The sequence below is a fragment of the Ambystoma mexicanum genome, chromosome 5p (genome assembly GCF_040938575.1).
Source record: "Ambystoma mexicanum isolate Mex_15411 chromosome 5p, UKY_AmexF1_1, whole genome shotgun sequence".
Classification (NCBI taxonomy): Eukaryota; Metazoa; Chordata; class Amphibia; order Caudata; family Ambystomatidae; genus Ambystoma; species Ambystoma mexicanum.
Window position 1 is genome coordinate 20,437,171 of NC_090930.1, and position 13,946 is coordinate 20,451,116.

Genomic DNA, 13,946 nt, shown 5'->3' on the forward strand with positions numbered 1-13,946 from the left:
GCAATAAGCAGATGCGGCCCCAGAAGCACGAGCACATAACAGATAAACTAATGCAATAATCAGATGCAGCCCTAGAAGCACAAGCACAGAACAGATAAACTAATGCAATAATCGGATGTGGCCCAAGAAGCACGAGCACATAACAGATAAACTAATGCAATAATCAGATGCGGCCCCAGAAGCACGAGCACATAAGAGATAAACTAATGTAATAATCGGATGTGGCCCCAGAAGCACTAGCACATAAGAGATAGACACGTGCAATAATCGGATACGGCCCCAGAAGCACTAGCCCATTAGAGATAAACTAATGTAATAATCGGATGCGGCCCCAGAAGCACTAGCACATAAGGGATAAACAAATGCAATAATCGGATGCGGCACCGGAAGCACTAGCACATAAGAGATAAACAAATGCAATAATTGGATGCGGCCCCGGAAGCACAAGCACATAAGAGATAAAGAAATGCATTAATCAGATGCAGCCCCAGAAGCACTAGCACATAAGAGATAAACTAATGCAATATTCAGATGCAGCCCTAGAAGCATAGCACATAAGAGATAAACTAATGTAATAATTGGATGCGGCCCCAGAAGCAATTGCACATAAGAGATAAACTAATGCAATAATCAGATGTGGCACCCAAAGCACTAGCACATAAGAGATAAACTAATGTAATTATCGGATGCGGCCCCAGAAGCACTAGCACATAAGAGATAAACTAATGTAATAATCAGAAGCGGCCCCAGAAGCACTAGCACATAAGAGATAAACTAATGCAATAATCAGATGCGGCCCCAGAAGCACGAGCACATAACAGATAAACTAATGCAATAATCGGATGTGGCCCCAGAAGCACTAGCACATAAGAGATAAACTAATGCAATAATCAGATGCAGCCTTAGAAGCACTAGCACATAAGAGATAAACTAATGCAACAATCAGATGCTGGACCCAAAGCACTAGCACATAAGAGATAAACACATGCAATAATCGGATGCAGCCCCAGAAGCACTAGCACATAAGGGATAAACAAATGCAATAATCGGATGCAGCCCCAGAAGCACTAGCACATAAGAGATAAACTAATGCAACAATCAGATGCTGTCCCAGAAGCACTAGCACATAAGAGATAAACACATGCAATAATCGGATGCGGCCCCAGAAGCAATAGCACATAAGGGATAAACGAATGCAATAATCGGATGTGGCCCCAGAAGCAATAGCACATAAGAGATAAACTAATGCAATAATCAGATGCAGCACCAGAAGCATTAGCACATAAGAGATAAACTAATGCAACAATCAGATGCTGCACCTGAAAGCACTAGCACATAAGAGATAAACACATGCAATAATCGGATACGGCCCCAGAAGCACTAGCACATAAGAGATAAACTAATGTAATAATCGGATGCGGCCCCAGAAGCACTAGCACATAAGGGATAAACGAATGCAATAATCGGATGCGGCCCCGGAAGCACTAGCACATAAGGGATAAACGAATGCAATAATCGGATGCGGCCCAGAAGCACTAGCACATAAGAGATAAACAAATACAATAATCGGATGCGGCCCCGGAAGCACAAGCACATACGAGATAAAGAAATGCATTAATCAGATGCAGCCCCAGAAGCACTAGCACATAAGAGATAAATTAATGCAATAATCAGATGCAGCACCAGAAGCACTAGCACATAAGAGATAAACTAATGCAACAATCAGAAGCAGCACCAGAAGCACTAGCACATAAGACATAAACTAATGCAATAATCAGATGCGGCCCCAGAAGCACTAGCACATAAGAAATAAACTAATGGAATAATCGGATTAGGCCCCAGAAGCACTAGCACATAAGAGATAAACTAATGTAATAATCAGAAGCGGCCCCAGAAGCACTAGCACATAAGAGATAAACTAATGCAATAATCAGATGCGGCCCCAGAAGCACGAGCACATAAGAGATAAACTAATGCAATAATCGGATGTGGCCCCAGTAGCACTAGCACATAAGAGATAAACACATGCAATAATCGGATACGGCCCCAGAAGCACTAGCACATAAGAGATAAACTAATGTAATAATCGGATGCAGCCCCAGAAGCACTAGCACATAAGGGATAAACGAATGCAATAATCGGATGCGGCCCAGAAGCACTAGCACATAAGAGATAAACAAATGCAATAATCGGATGCGGCCCCGGAAGCACAAGCACATAAGAGATAAAGAAATGCATTAATCAGATGCAGCTCCAGAAGCACTAGCACATAAGAGATAAACTAATGCAACAATCAGATGCTGCCCCCGAAGCACTAGCACATAAGAGATAAACACATGCAATAATCGGATACGGCCCCAGAAGCACTAGCACATAAGAGATAAACTAATGTAATAATCGGATGCGGCCCCAGAAGCACTAGCACATAAGGGATAAACGAATGCAATAATCGGATGTGGCCCCAGAAGCACTAGCACATAAGAGATAAACTAATGCAATAATCGATGCAGCACCAGAAGCACTAGCACATAAGAGATAAACTAATGCAACAATCAGATGCTGCACCCGAAGCACTAGCACATAAGAGATAAACACATGCAATAATCGGATACGGCCCCAGAAGCACTAGCACATAAGAGATAAACTAATGTAATAATCGGATGCGGCCCCAGAAGCACTAGCACATAAGGGATAAACGAATGCAATAATCGGATGCGGCCCCGGAAGCACTAGCACATAAGGGATAAATGAATGCAATAATCGGATGCGGCCCAGAAGCACTAGCACCTAAGATATAAACAAATACAAAAATCGGATGCGGCCCCGGAAGCACAAGCACATAAGAGATAAACTAATGCAACAATCAGATGCTGCCCCCGAAGCACTAGCACATAAGAGATAAACACATGCAATAATCGGATACGGCCCCAGAAGCACTAGGACATAAGAGATAAACTAATGTAATAATTGATTGCGGCCCCAGAAGCACTAGGACATAAGGGATAAACGAATGCAATAATCGGATGCGGCCCAGAAGCACTAGCACATAAGAGATAAACTAATGCAATAATCAGAAGCAGCACCAGAAGCACTAGCACATAAGAGATAAACTAATGCAATAATCAGATGCAGCACTAGAAGCACTAGCAGATAAGAAATAAACTAATGGAATAATCGGATTAGGCCCCAGAAGCACTAGCACATAAGAGATAAACTAATGCAACAATCAGATGCTGCCCCCGAAGCACTAGCACATAAGAGATAAACACATGCAATAATCGGATACGGCCCCAGAAGCACTAGCACATAAGAGATAAACTAATGTAATAATTGATTGCGGCCCCAGAAGCACTAGGACATAAGGGATAAACGAATGCAATAATCGGATGCGGCCCAGAAGCACTAGCACATAAGAGATAAACTAATGCAATAATCAGAAGCAGCACCAGAAGCACTAGCACATAAGAGATAAACTAATGCAATAATCAGATGCAGCACTAGAAGCACTAGCACATAAGAAATAAACTAATGGAATAATCGGATTAGGCCCCAGAAGCACTAGCACATAAGACATAAACAAATGCAATAATCTGATGCGGTCCCACAAGCACTAGCACATAAGAGATAATCTAATGCAATAATCAGATGCAGCACCGGAAGCACTAGCACATAAGAGATAAAGTAATGTAATAATCAGATGCTGCACCGAAGCACTAGCACATAAGAGATAAACTAATGTAATAATCGGATGCGGCCCCAGAAGCCCTAGCACATAAGGGATAAACAAATGCAATAATCGGATTTGACCCCAGAAGCACTAGCACATAAGAGATAAACTAATGCAATTATCGGATACGGCCCCAGAAGCACTAGCACATAAGAGATAAACTAATGCAATTATCGGATGCGGCCCCAAAAGCACTAGCACATAAGAGATAAACTTATGCAATAATCAGATGCAGCACCAGAAGCACTAGCACATGAGAGATTAACTAATGCAACAATCAGATGCTGCACCTGAAGCACTACCACATAAGAGATAAACACATGCAATAATCGGATACGGCCCCAGAAGCACTAGCACATAAGAGATAAACTAATGTAATAATCGGATGCGGCCCCGGAAGCACTAGCACATAAGAGATAAACTAATGTAATAATCAGATGCGGCCCCGGAAGCACTAGCACATAAGAGATAAACTAATGTAATAATCAGATGCTGCACCTGAAGCACTACCACATAAGAGATAAACACATGCAATAATCGGATACGGCCCCAGAAGCACTAGCACATAAGAGATAAACTTATGTAATAATCGGATGCGGCCCCGGAAGCACAAGCACATAAGAGATAAAGAAATGCATCAATCAGATGCAGCCCCAGAAGCACCAGCACATTAGAGATAAACACATGCAATAATCAGATGCGGCCCCAGAAGCACTGCAACATAAGAGATAAACTAATGCAATAATCAGAAGCAGCACCAGAAGCACTAGCACATAAGAGATAAACTAATGCAATAATCAGATGCGGCCCCAGAAGCACGAGCACATAACAGATAAACTAATGCAATAATCGGATGCAGCCCCAGAAGCACTAGCACATAAGAGATAAACTAATGCAATAATCAGATGCAGCACTAGAAGCACTAGCACATAAGAAATAAACTAATGGAATAATCAGATTAGGCCCCAGAAGCACTAGCACATAAGAGATAAATGCAATAATCTGATGCGGCCCCAGAAGCACTAGCACATAAGAGATAAACACATGCAATAATCGGATATGGCCCCAGAAGCACTAGCACATAAGAGATAAACTAATGCAATTATCGGATGCGGCCCCAAAAGCACTAGCACATAAGAGATAAACTTATGCAATAATCAGATGCAGCACCAGAAGCACTAGCACATAAGAGATTAACTAATGCAACAATCAGATGCTGCACCTGAAGCACTACCACATAAGAGATAAACACATGCAATAATCGGATACGGCCCCAGAAGCACTAGCACATAAGAGATAAACTAATGTAATAATCGGATGCGGCCCCGGAAGCACTAGCACATAAGAGATAAACTAATGTAATAATCAGATGCGGCCCCAGAAGCACTAGCACATAAGAGATAAACTAATGTAATAATCAGATGCTGCACCCGAAGCACTAGCACATAAGAGATAAACACATGCAATCATCGGATACGGCCCCAGAAGCACTAGCACATAAGGGATAAATGAATGCAATAATCGGATGCGGCCCCGGAAGCACAAGCACATAAGAGATAAACACATGCAATAATCAGATGCAGCACTAGAAGCACTAGCACATAAGAAATAAACTAATGGAATAATCAGATTAGGCCCCAGAAGCACTAGCACATAAGAGATAAATGCAATAATCTGATGCGGTCCCACAAGCACTAGCACATAAGAGATAATCTAATGCAATAATCAGATGCAGCACCGGAAGCATTAGCACATAAGAGATAAACTAATGCAACAATCAGATGCTGCACCGAAGCACTAGCACATAAGAGATAAACACATGCAATAATCGGACACGGCCCCAGAAGCACTAGCACATAAGAGATAAACTAATGTAATAATCGGATGTGGCCCCAGAAGCCCTAGCACATAAGGGATAAACAAATGCAATAATCAGATGCTGCACCCGAAGCACTAGCACATAAGAGATAAACTAATGTAATAATTGGATGCGGCCCCAGAAGCACTAGCACATAAGAGATAAACACATGCAATAATCGGATACGGCCCCAGAAGCACTAGCACATAAGAGATAAACTAATGCAATTATCGGATGCGGCCCCAAAAGCACTAGCACATAAGAGATAAACTTATGCAATATTCGGATGTGGCCCCAGAAGCACTAGCACATAAGAGATAAACTAATGCAATAATCAGATGCAGCACCAGAAGCACTAGCACATAAGAGATAAACTAATGCAACAATCAGATGCTGCACCCGAAGCACTAGCACATAAGAGATAAACACATGCAATAATCGGATACGGCCCCAGAAGCACTAGCACATAAGAGATAAACTAATGTAATAATCGGATGCGCCCCCAGAAGCACTAGCACATAAGGGATAAACAAATGCAATAATCGGATGCGGCCCAGAAGCACTAGCACATAAGAGATAAACTAATGCAATAATCAGATGCAGCCCCAGAAGCATAGCACATAAGAGATAAACTAATGTAATAATTGGATGCGGCCCCAGAAGCACTAGCACATAAGAGATAAACACATGCAATAATCGGATATGGCCCCAGAAGCACTAGCACATAAGAGATAAACTAATGCAATTATCGGATGCGGCCCCAGAAGCACTAGCACATATGAGATAAACTAATGCAATAATCGGATGTGGCCCCAGAAGCACTAGTACATAAGAGATAAACTAATGCAATAATCAGATGCAGCACCAGAAGCACTAGCACATAAGAGATAAACTAATGTAACAATCAGATGCTGCACCCGAAGCACTAGCACATAAGAGATAAACACATGCAATAATCGGATACGGCCCCAGAAGCACTATCACATAAGGGATAAACAAATGTGCAATAATCGGATGCGGCTCAGAAGCACTAGCACATAAGAGATAAACAAGTGCAATAATCGGATGCGGCCCCGGAAGCACAAGCACATAAGAGATAAACTAATGCACTAATCAGATGCAGCCCCAGAAGCATAGCACATAACAGATAAACTAATGTAATAATTGGATGCGGCCCAGAAGCATTAGCACATAAGAGATAAACTAATGTATACATTGGATGCGGCCCCAGAAGCACTGGCACATAAGAGATAAACAAATGCAATAATCAGATGCGGCCCCATAAGCACTAGCACATAAGAGATAAACTAATGCAATAATCAGATGCGGCACCCGAAGCACTAGCACATAAGAGATAAACTAATGGAATTATGGGATGTGGCCCAGAAGCACTAGCACATAAGAGATAAACTAATGTAATAATCAGAAGCGGCCCCAGAAGCACTAGCACATAAGAGATAAACTAATGCAATAATCAGATGCAGCCCCAGAAGCACGAGCACATAAGAGATAAACTAATGTAATAATCGGATGCGGCCCCAGAAGCACTAGCACATAAGGGATAAACGAATGCAATAATCGGATGCGGCCCAGAAGCACTAGCACATAAGAGATAAACAAATGCAATAATCGGATGCGGCCCCGGAAGCACAAGCACATACGAGATAAAGAAATGCATTAATCAGATGCAGCCCCAGAAGCACTAGCACATAAGAGATAAACTAATGCAATAATCAGATGCAGCCCCAGAAGCATAGCACATAAGAGATAAACACATGCAATAATCAGATGCAGCACCCGAAGCACTAGCACATAAGAGATAAACTAATGGAATTATCGGATGTGGCCCAGAAGCACTAGCACATAAGAGATAAACTAATTTAATAATCAGAAGCGGCCCCAGAATCACTAGCACATAAGAGATAAACTAAAGCAATAATCAGATGCGGCCCCAGAAGCATGAGCAAATAAGAGATAAACTAATGTACTAATCCGATGCATCCCCAGAAGCACTAGCACATAAGGGATAAACAAATGCAATAATCGGATGCGGCCCAGAAGCACTAGCACATAAGAGATAAACAAATGCAATAATCGGATGCGGCCCCGAAGCACAAGCACATAAGAGATAAACTAATGTAATAATCAGATGCGGCCCCAGAAGCACGAGCACATAACAGATAAACTAATGCAATAATCGGATGCAGCCCCAGAAGCACTAGCACATAAGAGATAAACTAATGCAATAATCAGATGCAGCACTAGAAGCACTAGCACATAAGAAATAAACTAATGGAATAATCGGATTAGGCCCCAGAAGCACTAGCACATACGAGATAAAGAAATGCATTAATCAGATGCAGCCCCAGAAGCACTAGCACATAAGAGATAAACTAATGCAATAATCAGATGCAGCCCCAGAAGCATAGCACATAAGAGATAAACTAATGTAATAATTGGACGCGGCCCCAGAAGCATTAGCACATAAGAGATAAACTAATGTATTAATTGGATGCGGCCCCAGAAGCACTGGCACATAAGAGATAAACAAATGCAATAATCAGATGCGGCACCTGAAGCACTAGCACATAAGAGATAAACTAATGCAATAAGCAGATGCGGCCCCAGAAGCACGAGCACATAACAGATAAACTAATGAAATAATCAGATGCAGCCCCAGAAGCACAAGCACAGAACAGATAAACTAATGCAATAATCGGATGTGGCCCAAGAAGCACGAGCACATAACAGATGAACTAATGCAATAATCAGATGCGGCCCCAGAAGCACGAGCACATAAGAGATAAACTAATGTAATAATCGGATGTGGCCCCAGAAGCACTAGCACATAAGAGATAGACACATGCAATAATCGGATACGGCCCCAGAAGCACTAGCCCATAAGAGATAAACAAATGCAATAATCGGATGCGGCCCCGGAAGCACAAGCACATAAGAGATAAAGAAATGCATTAATCAGATGCAGCCCCAGAAGCACTAGCACATAAGAGATAAACTAATGCAATATTCAGATGCAGCCCTAGAAGCATAGCACATAAGAGATAAACTAATGTAATAATTGGATGCGGCCCCAGAAGCAATTGCACATAAGAGATAAACTAATGCAATAATCAGATGCGGCACCTGAAGCACTAGCACATAAGAGATAAACTAATGCAATAAGCAGATGCGGCCCCAGAAGCACGAGCACATAACAGATAAACTAATGAAATAATCAGATGCAGCCCCAGAAGCACAAGCACAGAACAGATAAACTAATGCAATAATCGGATGTGGCCCAAGAAGCACGAGCACATAACAGATGAACTAATGCAATAATCAGATGCGGCCCCAGAAGCACGAGCACATAAGAGATAAACTAATGTAATAATCGGATGTGGCCCCAGAAGCACTAGCACATAAGAGATAGACACATGCAATAATCGGATACGGCCCCAGAAGCACTAGCCCATAAGAGATAAACAAATGCAATAATCGGATGCGGCCCCGGAAGCACAAGCACATAAGAGATAAAGAAATGCATTAATCAGATGCAGCCCCAGAAGCACTAGCACATAAGAGATAAACTAATGCAATATTCAGATGCAGCCCTAGAAGCATAGCACATAAGAGATAAACTAATGTAATAATTGGATGCGGCCCCAGAAGCAATTGCACATAAGAGATAAACTAATGCAATAATCAGATGCGGCACCCAAAGCACTAGCACATAAGAGATAAACTAATGTAATTATCGGATGCGGCCCCAGAAGCACTAGCACATAAGAGATAAACTAATGTAATAATCAGAAGCGGCCCCAGAAGCACTAGCACATAAGAGATAAACTAATGCAATAATCAGATGCGGCCCCAGAAGCACAAGCACATAACAGATAAACTAATGCAATAATCGGATGTGGCCCCAGAAGCACTAGCACATAAGAGATAAACTAATGCAATAATCAGATGCAGCCATAGAAGCACTAGCACGTAAGAGATAAACTAATGCAACAATCAGATGCTGCACCCAAAGCACTAGCACATAAGAGATAAACACATGCAATAATCGGATGCGGCCCCAGAAGCACTAGCACATAAGGGATAAACGAATGCAATAATCGGATGCAGCCCCAGAAGCACTAGCACATAAGAGATAAACTAATGCAACAATCAGATGCTGTCCTAGAAGCACTAGCACATAAGAGATAAACACATGCAATAATCGGATGCGGCCCCAGAAGCACTAGCACATAAGGGATAAACAAATGCAATAATCGGATGTGGCCCCTGAAGCACTAGCACATAAGAGATAAACACATGCAATAATCGGATACGGCCCCAGAAGCACTAGCACATAAGAGATAAACTAATGTAATAATCGGATGCGGCCCCAGAAGCACTAGCACATAAGGGATAAACGAATGCAATAATCGGATGCGGCCCCGGAAGCACTAGCACATAAGGGATAAACGAATGCAATAATCGGATGCGGCCCAGAAGCACTAGCACATAAGAGATGAACAAATACAATAATCGGATGCGGCCCCGGAAGCACAAGCACATACGAGATAAAGAAATGCATTAATCAGATGCAGCCCCAGAAGAACTAGCACATAAGAGATAAACTAATGCAATAATCAGATGCAGCACCAGAAGCACTAGCACATAAGAGATTAACTAATGCAACAATCAGATGCTGCCCCAGAAGCACTAGCACATAGGAGATAAACTAATGTAATAATCGGATGTGGCCCCAGAAGCACTAGCACATAAGGGATAAACGAATGCACTAATCGGATGCGGCCCCGGAAGCACTAGCACATAAGGGATAAACAATTGCAATAATCGGATGCGGCCCAGAAGCACTAGCACATAAGAGATAAGCAAATACAATAATTGGATGCGGCCCCGGAAGCACAAGCACATAAGAGATAAAGAAATGCATTAATCAGATGCAGCCCCAGAAGCACTGGCACATAAGAGATAAACTAATGCAATAATCAGAAGCAGCACCAGAAGCACTAGCACATAAGACATAAACTAATGCAATAATCAGATGCGGCCCCAGAAGCACGAGCACATAACAGATAAACTAATACAATAATCGGATGTGGCCCCAGAAGTACTAGCACATAAGAGATAAACTAATGCAATAATCAGATGCAGCACCAGAAGCACTAGCACATAAGAGATAAACACATGCAATAATCCAATCCTGCCCCAGAAGCACTAGCACATAAGAAATAAACTAATGGAATAATCGGATTAGGCCCCAGAAGCACTAGCACATAAGAGATAAACTAATGTAATAATCAGAAGCGGCCCCAGAAGCACTAGCACATAAGAGATAAACTAATGCAATAATCAGATGCGGCCCCAGAAGCACGAGCACATAAGAGATAAACTAATGTAATAATCGGATGCAGCCCCAGAAGCACTAGCACATATGGGATAAACGAATGCAATAATCGGATGCGGCCCAGAAGCACTAGCACATAAGAGATAAACGAATGCAATAATCGGATGTGGCCCAAGAAGCACGAGCACATAACAGATAAACTAATGCAATAATCAGATGCGGCCCCAGAAGCACGAGCACATAAGAGATAAACTAATGTAATAATCGGATGTGGCCCCAGAAGCACTAGCACATAAGAGATAGACACATGCAATAATTGGATACGGCCCCAGAAGCACTAGCACATAAGAGATAAACACATGCAATATCGGATACGGCCCCAGAAGCACTAGCACATAAGAGATAAACTAATGTAATAATCGGATGCAGCCCCAGAAGCACTAGCACATATGGGATAAACGAATGCAATAATCGGATGCGGCCCAGAAGCACTAGCACATAAGAGATAAACGAATGCAATAATCGGATGCGGCCCAGAAGCACTAGCACATAAGAGATAAACGAATGCAATAATCGGATGTGGCCCAAGAAGCACGAGCACATAACAGATAAACTAATGCAATAATCAGATGCGGCCCCAGAAGCACGAGCACATAAGAGATAAACTAATGTAATAATCGGATGTGGCCCCAGAAGCACTAGCACATAAGAGATAGACACATGCAATAATTGGATACGGCCCCAGAAGCACAAGCCCATAAGAGATAAACTAATGTAATAATCGGATGCGGCCCCAGAAGCACTAGCACATAAGGGATAAACAAATGCAATAATCGGATGCGGCACCGGAAGCACTAGCACATAAGAGATAAACAAATGCAACAATCGGATGCGGCCCCGGAAGCACAAGCACATAAGAGATAAAGAAATGCATTAATCAGATGCAGCCCCAGAAGCACTAGCACATAAGAGATAAAGAAATGCATTAATCAGATGCAGCCCCAGAAGCACTAGCACATAAGAGATAAACTAACGCAATATTCAGATGCAGCCCTAGAAGCATAGCACATAAGAGATAAACTAATGTAATAATTGGATGCGGCCCCAGAAGCAATTGCAAATAAGAGATAAACTAATGCAATAATCAGATGCGTCACCCAAAGCACTAGCACATAAGAGATAAACTAATGTAATTATCGGATGCGGCCCCAGAAGCACTAGCACATAAGAGATAAACTAATGTAATAATCAGAAGCGGCCCCAGAAGCACTAGCACATAAGAGATAAACTAATGCAATAATCAGATGCAGCACTAGAAGCACTAGCACATAAGAAATAAACTAATGGAATAATCGGATTAGGCCCCAGAAGCACTAGCACATAAGACATAAACAAATGCAATAATCTGATGCGATCCCACAAGCACTAGCACATAAGAGATAATCTAATGCAATAATCAGATACGGCCCCAGAAGCACTAGCACATAAGAGATAAACTAATGCAACAATCAGATGCTGCACCCGAAGCACTAGCACATAAGAGATAAACTAATGTAATAATTGGATGCGGCCCCAGAAGCACTAGCACATAAGAGATAAACACATGCAATAATCGGATACGGCCCCAGAAGCACTAGCACATAAGAGATAAACTAATGCAATTATCGGATGTGGCCCCAAAAGCACTAGCACATAAGAGATAAACTTATGCAATAATCGGATGTGGCCCCAGAAGCACTAGCACATAATAGATAAACTAATGCAATAATCAGATGCAGCACCAGAAGCACTAGCACATAAGAGATAAACTAATGCAACAATCAGATGCTGCACCTGAAGCACTACCACATAAGAGATAAACACATGCAATAATCGGATACGGCCCCAGAAGCACTAGCACATAAGAGATAAACTAATGTAATAATCGGATGCGGCCCAGAAGCACTAGCACATAAGAGATAAACAAATACAATAATCGGATGCGGCCCCGGAAGCACAAGCACATAAGAGATAAAGAAATGCATCAATCAGATGCAGCCCCAGAAGCACCAGCACATTAGAGATAAACACATGCAATAATCAGATGCGGCCCCAGAAGCACTGCAACATAAGAGATAAACTAATGCAATAATCAGAAGCAGCACCAGAAGCACTAGCACATAAGAGATAAACTAATGCAATAATCAGATGCGGCCCCAGAAGCACGAGCACATAACAGATAAACTAATGCAATAATCGGATGCAGCCCTAGAAGCACTAGCACATAAGAGATAAACTAATGCAATAATCAGATGCAGCACTAGAAGCACTAGCACATAAGAAATAAACTAATGGAATAATCAGATTAGGCCCCAGAAGCACTAGCACATAAGAGATGAATGCAATAATCTGATGCGGTCCCACAAGCACTAGCACATAAGAGATAATCTAATGCAATAATCAGATGCAGCACCGGAAGCATTAGCACATAAGAGATAAACTAATGCAACAATCAGATGCTGCACCGAAGCTCTAGCACATAAGAGATAAACACATGCAATAATCGGACACGGCCCCAGAAGCACTAGCACATAAGAGATAAACTAATGTAATAATCGGATGTGGCCCCAGAAGCCCTAGCACATAAGGGATAAACAAATGCAATAATCAGATGCTGCACCCGAAGCACTAGCACATAAGAGATAAACTAATGTAATAATTGGATGCGGCCCCAGAAGCACTAGCACATAAGAGATAAACACATGCAATAATCGGCTACGGCCCCAGAAGCACTAGCACATAAGAGATAAACTAATGCAATTATCGGATGCGGCCCCAAAAGCACTAGCACATAAGAGATAAACTTATGCAATAATCGGATGTGGCCCCAGAAGCACTAGCAGATAAGAGATAAACTAATGCAATAATCAGATGCAGCACCAGAAGCACTAGCACATAAGAGATAAACTAATGCAACAATCAGATGCTGCACCCGAAGCACTAGCACATAAGAGATAAACACA